This window comes from Oncorhynchus tshawytscha, linkage group LG28, assembly GCF_018296145.1.
Source record: "Oncorhynchus tshawytscha isolate Ot180627B linkage group LG28, Otsh_v2.0, whole genome shotgun sequence".
Classification (NCBI taxonomy): Eukaryota; Metazoa; Chordata; class Actinopteri; order Salmoniformes; family Salmonidae; genus Oncorhynchus; species Oncorhynchus tshawytscha.
This window is the reverse complement of record NC_056456.1, coordinates 37,085,521-37,094,814: the sequence shown is the minus strand read 5'-3', so window position 1 is coordinate 37,094,814 and position 9,294 is coordinate 37,085,521. Positions and strand designations below refer to the sequence as shown.

The following is a 9,294-nucleotide window of genomic DNA, read 5'->3' as shown; positions in this document are numbered from 1 at the left end:
GAGCAGCCTGTGCACGCTATGGTCCTCCAAAACTGGAGATGCCCACTTCAGTCCTTTAGAATTTTCATCTTCATATTGCCTGGCCCTGCAGTTTAATATACTGTCATTATAGCACCGCTTGATGGCGACAGAGAACAATACAACATACAAGAGAAACTACATGCAGCAAAGCAGTGACAGCCATCTCTTCAAAATACGGGAGCCGCAGTACAACCAACACATGCTCTTTCTACACGTTTTATTTACAGTATTACACATCTGTGAAACCCCTATTACAGCTTGCGATGAAGTCGATACTGTCTTTCATATGTATATATTTTTTTAAACACTGGCTGTGCATGACAGCAAAGTCAGACACCAAATAAAAATTAAATAATTTGCATTCAGCATTGTTTTGTATTTGGAAGTGCAGTCGCAGTAAAATGTATTTTCAGTGGTGCAAGTGTACGTTTAGCTCGGTACTTTACCAAGTTCAGGTTCAAAACGTGAGTTAGGGACATGTGCCTTTAAGAGTGGGTTGACGGCATAAACGCGTAGAAAAAAGCAGGGTTGAGTGGATGACGTCTGCTCGAGCCGACGCAAGCAACGCTAGAATATGGTCAAATGAGAATAGAAGAATAAAAACAAAATTAGCGACCCATGTTAAGTTTTCATAAGGAACTGGAGAGTTTCAAAGAAAGAGGCAGCCAAACACGACTCGCCAGGGAGCAATGCCGTGAGAGAGAGAGAGGAACAGAGATCTACAGGTAGTTTAAAGTTTTATTAGTTGTATGTAATGAAGTTGTATGTGTACAGGATACACATGGTAACGTTATAACGTTATACACCGTCCAACGAAATGCCTTCTCGACAATGCAACAACAATAAGAAATAATGCAAGATAAAGAATACGAACACAAAGTAAATGTCTCAGTAGAATATAATATAATATATATTTATAATAATAATATAATATATATTTTTAGCATAAATATAATACAGGAAGGCACAATTTATAGTTCAATATTTACACCTTTTGGGGATGGGGGGGGATTGGGGCGCAAGTGTTTAAATTGTGCAGAATTTAACAATAATAAATAAACAGGTGTGTGTGTGTGTGTGTGTGTGTGTGTGTGTGTGTGTGTGTGTGTGTGTGAACATGAGTGAGTGAGTGCATGTGTGCTAAGGTGCAGGTGGTCAGTCCAGTTCAAGTGTTCAGCATTCTGATGGCTTGTAGATAGAAACTGTCTCTGAGCTTGTTGGTATCAGACCTCAGGCTCCGTCTGATACAGTCTGACCGACTGTAAGGGAATGAACAGCTCGTAGCTGGGGCTGTGTGGTGTCCTTGATGATGCAGCGGGACTCCTTCAGGCACCGTTTTGAGTACATGGATGGGTCGGAGGATGGTCCCAGTGATGTACCGGGACCAGTGGGCCATCCTTTGCCACCCGCTGGAGGGCCTTGCAGTCGTGGACAGAGCAATTATCGCAAAGGCCGTGATGCAACCTGTCAGGACGCTCTCGATGGTGCAGTGGCGGTAGGCTGTGAGGCGAGCAATGCAGTGTGTGCTCATAACAAAAATGCATATGAGAACCTGGCGGTGAGTTTAAATAATTGTCTAACTGCCATTCTAAGTCTTTGACAATTGACACCACCTTGTCTACTTGATAATTGTCAAGGCGGGAAAAGCGATTTTATACTGTAAACTGAATAAAAATATAAACGCAACATGTAACAATTTCAACGATTTTACTGAGTTACAGTTCATATAAGGAAATTAGTTCATTTAAATACATTTATTAGGCCCTAATCTATATATTTCACATGGGGCACAGCCATGGGTGGGCCTGGGAGGGCATAGGCCCACCCACTTGGGAGCCAGGCCCAGGCTCAGCCAATCAGAATGAGTTTTTCCACACAAAAGAGCTTTATTACAGATAGAAATGCTCCTCAGTTTCATCATCTGTCCAGGTGGCTGGTCTCCAACGATCCCGCAGATGAGGAAACTGGATGTGGAGGTCCTGGGCTGGCGTGGTTATACGTGGTATGCGGTTGTGAGGCCAAATTCTCTAAAACGGTGTTGGAGGTGCCTTATGGTAGAGAAATTAACATGAAATTCTCTGGCAACAGCTCCTGCAGTCAGCATGCCAATTGCACGCTCCTTCAAAACTTGAGACATCTGTGGCATTGTGTGGTGTGACAAAATTGCACATTTTAAAATGGCCTTTTTTTGTCCCTAGCACAAGGTGCACCTGTGTAATGATCATGCTGTTTTAATCAGCTTCTTGATATGCCACAACTGTCAGGGGGATGGATTATCTTGGCAAAAGAAGAAATGTTCACTGGCAAGGATCTAAACATTGAGGCTTGGAAATTGTCAGTGCAGACTTCCCCAGGCACTTAGTCCTGCATTTAGTCTGGCCTAGTCCTTCATTTAGTCTGGCCTAGTCCTTCATTTAGTCTGGCCTAGTCCTGCATTTAGTCTGGCCTAGTCCTGCATTTAGTCTGGCCTAGTCCTGCATTTAGTCTGGCCTAGTCCTGCATTTAGTCTGGCCTAGTCCTGCATTTAGTCTGGTCTAGTCCTGCATTTAGTCTGGTCTAGTCCTGCATTTAGTCTGGCCTAGTCCTGCATTTAGTCTGGTCTAGTCCTGCATTTAGTCTGGTCTAGTCCTGCATTTAGTCTGGCCTAGTCCTGCATTTAGTCTGGTCTAGTCCTGCATTTAGTCTGGTCTAGTCCTGCATTTAGTCTGGCCTAGTCCTGCATTTAGTCTGGTCTAGTCCTGCATTTAGTCTGGCCTAGTCCTGCATTTAGTCTGGCCTAGTCCTGCATTTAGTCTGGTCTAGTCCTGCATTTAGTCTGGCCTAGTCCTGCATTTAGTCTGGTCTAGTCCTGCATTTAGTCTGGTCTAGTCCTGCATTTAGTCTGGTCTAGTCCTGCATTTAGTCTGGTCTAGTCCTGCATTTAGTCTGGCCCTAGTCCTGCATTTAGTCTGGTCTAGTCCTGCATTTAGTCTGGTCTAGTCCTGCATTTAGTCTGGTCTAGTCCTGCATTTAGTCTGGTCTAGTCCTGCATTTAGTCTGGTCTAGTCCTGCATTTAGTCTGGTCTAGTCCTGCATTTAGTCTGGCCGAGTGCCAGTGTAACCGATGTGAAATGGCTAGCTAGTTAGCGGGGTGTGCTCTAATAGCGTTTCAATCGGTGACGTCACTAGCTCTGAGACCTTGAAGTAGTTGTTCCCCTTGCTCTGCAAGGGCCGTGGCTTTTGTGGAGCGATGGGTAACGGTGCTTTGTGGGAGGCAGTTGTTGATGTGTGCAGAGGGTCCCTGGTTCGAGCCCAGGTAGGGGCGAGGAGAGGGACTAAAGCTATACTGTTACACCACCATCTGAAGTACTTTAGTAGATGAATGCAAGGGCTTGAATACCAGGCAGCCAGCCAGTGGAAGTAACTATTGAGTTCACTGACAGAGCCCATATTGTTGCCGCTTTCAAGACAACTCGGAAACTCTGAAATGTCAGACTTGGAAACTCATTGTAGATGGATGAGTTTCCCACATGGAAAGTATAAGAATCCAAAAAGTAGGTAGGGTGTTTACCCACTTTACCCAGAGTGGGTGAAAATGCGTTTTGGTGGGGAAATTTCACATCTTTATTTTATAAAATACGTTTTACCAAGACAAATATGATTTTTCATGTTCTGAATCTTTAAGTGGGGTCTTTCTCTAACATATGATTAACATTATAGCCCCCCGTAACCTAATACATCCGATAATAAGCACCAATCTCTGTTGACAGTGTGCATTCTTACAACAACTTTTGAGGATTTTGCTGCTTGTTTTGTTGTGGCGGTCGTCTGCGAATTTGTTTCTGTGTGCCAAATGAACACAAACGGAATTAAATGTAAACTTGGGTATATGGAAATACAGTACAGTGGAATGATAGAGAGAACGTTCGCCGAGTGCGTCGGTAAACCATGTGTCGATACCGATGGGATCGAAAGAAAAGTAGCGCTGCTCTCAGATCAGCTTTCCCCATTCAAACCTTACCTTAACATTAGAATTTTTCCACAATACTGACGACGGATCAGATCCTAGAGAGATATTATCACCTTATGGCTGCAAATATTGAGAGCGACTTATGACGCTTACCCTATAATAATGCAGTAAATCACAGATTGGGAACATGTTGTCACACATCATGAAACACATTGAGCCAGAAAAACCACATAACGACGTACTTAGCTGTTCTTTTTCTAAAAAAAAAATTGTTTTACCCTTTTATTTAAGCTAGGCAAGTCCAGTCAAGAACAAATTCTTATTTACAATGACGGCCTACCCTGGGCCAAACTCGGACGACGCTGGGTCAATTGTGCGCCGCCCTATGGGACTCCCAATCACAGTCGGTTGTGATACAGCCTGGAATCGAACCAGGGTGTCTGTAGTGATGCCTCAAGCACTGAGCTGCAGTGACTTAGACCGCTGCAGCAATCAGGGGGCCACAAAGTTTGGAAAAAGACCACCCGTAGAAGGTACGAGGTGGTTGGTAAATAACAAGCGTTTAGTAATGATGGTTTTGGGGGAAACAGCTTGGCTACTAAAGATACGTCATAAGATGGTTCTAACGATGGTTCTAGATGGTTCTAGATGGTTCTAACGATGATCTTACCGCTACAGAAGGCTATGGGAAACGGCTGCAGCACAAAGCAACTGCACTCCAGCTACCACAGTCACAGACAACTTCCCATTATGACTAATGGAGGACTATGTCAACACAGAGCTTCGATCGCAGTAATACAATACAGATCAATCCACTGGTGGGCCCAGACACATCCTGTTCTCTCGCAAAGGGTTTGATTGGACAAAGGCCAGGGCCATTACTGGTCACCACCATTCTGGAGAGACAGTGTCACTAGAACTCTCAGGTCAATTGGTCTTGTTTCAATGTCTTCCATTTCTTTTTTTTCTTACCCCATTTTCGTGGTATCCAATTGGTAGTTACAGTTTTGTCTCATCGCTGAAACTCTCATACGGACTCGGGAGAGGTGAAGTTCGAGAGCCGTGCGTCCTCCGAAACACAACCCAACCAAGCCGCATTGCTTCTTGACATAATGCCCACTTAACCCAGAAGTCAGCCGCACCAGTGTGTCGGAGGAAACACCGTAAACCTGGCGACCGTGTCAGCGTGCACTGCGCCTAGCCCGCCACAGGAGTCGCTAGTGCGTGATGGCACAAGGACATCCCTGCCGGCCAAACCCTCTCCTAACCCGGACGACGCTGGGCCAACTGTGGCCGCTCCATGGGTCTCCCGGTCGCGGCCCGCTGCGACAGAGCCTGGACTCGAACCCAGAATCTCTAGTGGCACAGCTAGCACAGTGCCTTAGACCACTGTACCACTCGGTAGGCCCGATGTCTTCCATCTCACATCAATTAATGATTCACATGAAAGTCTGAGTTCCTCACGCTTATCTCAACTGGGAATAGGCCCAGCAATGAACTGTACAAAGGCCCAGCAATCACAAAATAGGCAGCTTTATCAGGAGTGGCAAACTTAGAGAATTCTGCTTCCCGTAAGAACAGGGTAACTGAGTCAACTAATTCAGTCATAGGAGACACTACAGCACATCAGGTTTCTACCTGAGGCAACCAAGTGTTTTTCAGTTTCTGCGGATAGGTGCCGAACGGGGGGGGGGCTGTGTGAATAAGTGTGAGAACAGGATTCACTGCACTGTCTCATTGTTCCTTAGAGAGAATTGAAATACAAACCCACCCAGTTTTCACCATAATACCATCCACCCCCTCCAGTGTATAGAGAAAACATTGGTCCCTGTAGTACTGTATCAAATGTCCTGCTTTGACCTTTGGACACCTTATGCCTTAGTTTGACTGATGGTCCTATACTGTGAAGGAATATTCTTTACAGTGTCGTCTATTGAAATACAGTATGATGTGGATGAAAGTGCGTTCTCATTTGAATGCAAGCCTTCATTTTAAAGAAAGTTAAAGAAAACTGTGAATTTTCAATCAGTGGGATCTAACTTGGCCTGTGCTTTATACTACACACTGGGTGAGTTTTTTAAATATCCTTGTGGAAGTTAGAGTTGGCTACTAACAACATTCACAGTATAGATGACCAAGACCTACAGCATGGCTTGTAACTAGAGGTCGACCGATTGTGATTTTTCAACGCCGATACCGATTTATTGGAGGACCAAAAAAAGCCGATACCGATTAATCGGACGATTTAAAAAATATATATATTTATTTGTAATAATGACAATTACAACAATACTGAATGAAAACTTTTATTTTAACTTAATATAATACATCAATAAAATCAATTTAGTCTCAAATAAATAATGAAACATGATCAATTTGGTTTAAATAATGCAAAAACAAAGTGTTGGAGAAGAAAGTAAAAGTGCAATATGTGCCATGTAAGAAAGCTAACGTCTCAGTTCCTTGCTCAGAACATGAGAACATATGAAAGCTGGTGGTTCCTTTTAACATGAGTCTTCAATATTCCCAGGTAAGAAGTTTTAGGTTGTAGTTATTTTTGGACTATTTCTCTCTATACCATTTGTATTTCATATACCTTTGACTATTGGATGTTCTAATAGGTACTTTAGTATTGCCAGCCTAATCTCGGGAGTTGATAGCTTGAAGTCATAAACAGCTCAATGCTTGAAGCATTGCGAAGAGCTGCTGGCAAACGCAGTAAAGTGCTGTTTGAATGAATGCTTACGAGCCTGCTGCTGCCTACCATCGCTCAGTCAGACTGCTCTATCAAATCATAGACTTAATTATAATATAATAACACACCGAAATATGAGCCTTAGGTCATTAATATGGTCAAATCCGGAAACTAACATTTCGAAAACAAAACGTTTATTCTTTCAGTGAAATACGGAACCGTTCCGTATTTTATCTAACGGGTGGCATCCCTAAGTCTAAATATTGCTGTTACATTGCACAACCTTCAATGTTATGTCATAATTACGTAAAATCCTGGCCAATTATTTCGCAACGAGCCAGGTGGCCCAAACAGTTGCATATACCCTGACTCTGTGTGCAATGAATGCAAAAGAAGTGACACAATTTCCATAGTTTAATATTGCCTGCAAATCTGGATTTCTTTTAACTAAATATGCAGGTTTAAAAATATATACTTCTGTGTATTGATTTTAAGAAAGCCATTGATGTTTATGGTGAGGTACATTGATGTTTATGGTTAGGTACATTGGTGTTTATGGTTAGGTACATTGGTGTTTATGGTTAGGTACATTGGTGTTTATGGTTAGGTACATTGGTGTTTATGGTTAGGTACATTGGTGTTTATGGTGAGGTACATTGATGTTTATGGTTAGGTACATTGATGTTTATGGTGAGGTACATTGATGTTTATGGTTAGGTACATTGGTGTTTATGGTTAGGTACGTTGATGTTTATGGTGAGGTACATTGATGTTTATGGTTAGGTACGTTGATGTTTATGGTTAGGTACATTGATGTTTATGGTGAGGTACATTGATGTTTATGGTGAGGTACATTGATGTTTATGGTTAGGTACATTGGTGTTTATGGTTAGGTACGTTGATGTTTATGGTGAGGTACATTGATGTTTATGGTTAGGTACGTTGATGTTTATGGTTAGGTACATTGATGTTTATGGTGAGGTACATTGATGTTTATGGTTAGGTACATTGGTGTTTATGGTTAGGTACATTGGTGTTTATGGTGAGGTACATTGGTGTTTATGGTGAGGTACATTGATGTTTATGGTTAGGTACATTGATGTTTATGGTTAGGTACATTGATGTTTATGGTGAGGTACATTGATGTTTATGGTTAGGTACATTGATGTTTATGGTTAGGTACATTGGTGTTTATGGTTAGGTACATTGATGTTTATGGTTAGGTACATTGATGTTTATGGTTAGGTACATTGGTTTATGTTTATGGTTAGGTACATTGATGTTTATGGTGAGGTACATTGGTGTTTATGGTGAGGTACATTGATGTTTATGGTTAGGTACGTTGATGTTTATGGTGAGGTACATTGGTGTTTATGGTGAGGTACATTGATGTTTATGGTGAGGTACATTGGTGTTTATGGTGAGGTACATTGATGTTTATGGTTAGGTACATTGATGTTTATGGTGAGGTACATTGATGTTTATGGTGAGGTACATTGGTGTTTATGGTTAGGTACATTGGTGTTTATGGTTAGGTACATTGATGTTTATGGTGAGGTACATTGGTGTTTATGGTTAGGTACATTGGTGTTTATGGTTAGGTACATTGATGTTTATGGTGAGGTACATTGATGTTTATGGTTAGGTACATTGGTGTTTATGGTTAGGTACATTGGTGTTTATGGTGAGGTACATTGATGTTTATGGTGAGGTACACATTGATGTTTATGGTGAGGTACATTGATGTTTATGGTGAGGTACATTGGTGTTTATGGTGAGGTACATTGATGTTTATGGTGAGGTACATTCGTCCAATGATTGTGCTTTTTTTGCAAATGTGCTTTTGTTAAATCATCCCCCGTTTGGTGAAGTTGGCTGACTCTGTTAGAAAGAAATATTCTTCACACAGTTCGCACTGCTGCATATACCCTGACTCTGTTGCACAGAACGCAAGAGAAGTGACACAATTTCCCTAGTTAAACGAACTTCATGTTAGCAGGCAATATTAACTAAATATGCAGGTTTAAAAATATATACTTGAGTATTGGTTTTTAAGAAAGGCATTGATGTTTATGGTTAGGTACACATTGGTGCAACGACAGTACTTTTCTCGCGAATGCGCTTGTTAAATCACCCATTTGGCGAAGTAGGCTGTGATTCAATGATAAATTAACATGCACCGCATTGATTACATGCAACGCAGGACACACTAGATAAACTAGTAATATCATCAACCATGTGTAGTTAACTAGTGTTATGTTAAGATTGATAGTTTTTTTATAAGATATGTTTATTGCTAGCTAGCAACTTACCTTGGCTTCTTGCTGCCCTCGTGTAACAGGTAGTCAGCCTGCCACGCAGTCTCCTCGTGGAGTGCAATGTAATCGGCCATGATCAGTGTCCAAAAATGCCGATTGCACATTGTTATGAAACCTTAAAATCGGCCCTAATTAATCGGCCATTCCGATTAATCGTCGACCTCTACTTGTTACATCACTCAGCCCTCAGTCACTACCATGTTAATGTTTATCACTCAGCCCTCAGTCACTACCATGTTACTGTTTATCACTCAGCCCTCAGTCACTACCATGTTACTGTTTATCACTCAGCCCTCAGTCACTACCATGTT

The 9,294-nt window shown here is 42.0% G+C and overlaps 1 protein-coding gene across 1 annotated transcript in view; it reads left to right on the top strand.

Annotated features, from left to right (window-relative positions):
- The first annotated feature begins 547 nt into the window (after positions 1–547).
- LOC112240862 (activated CDC42 kinase 1) overlaps positions 548–9,294 on the top strand; it is a 109,827-nt gene continuing 101,080 nt past the window's right edge. The window contains exon 1 of the mRNA XM_042308121.1: positions 548–746. The gene's annotated coding sequence lies outside the window, so the exon portion shown is untranslated. The remainder of the gene's footprint in view (positions 747–9,294) is intronic.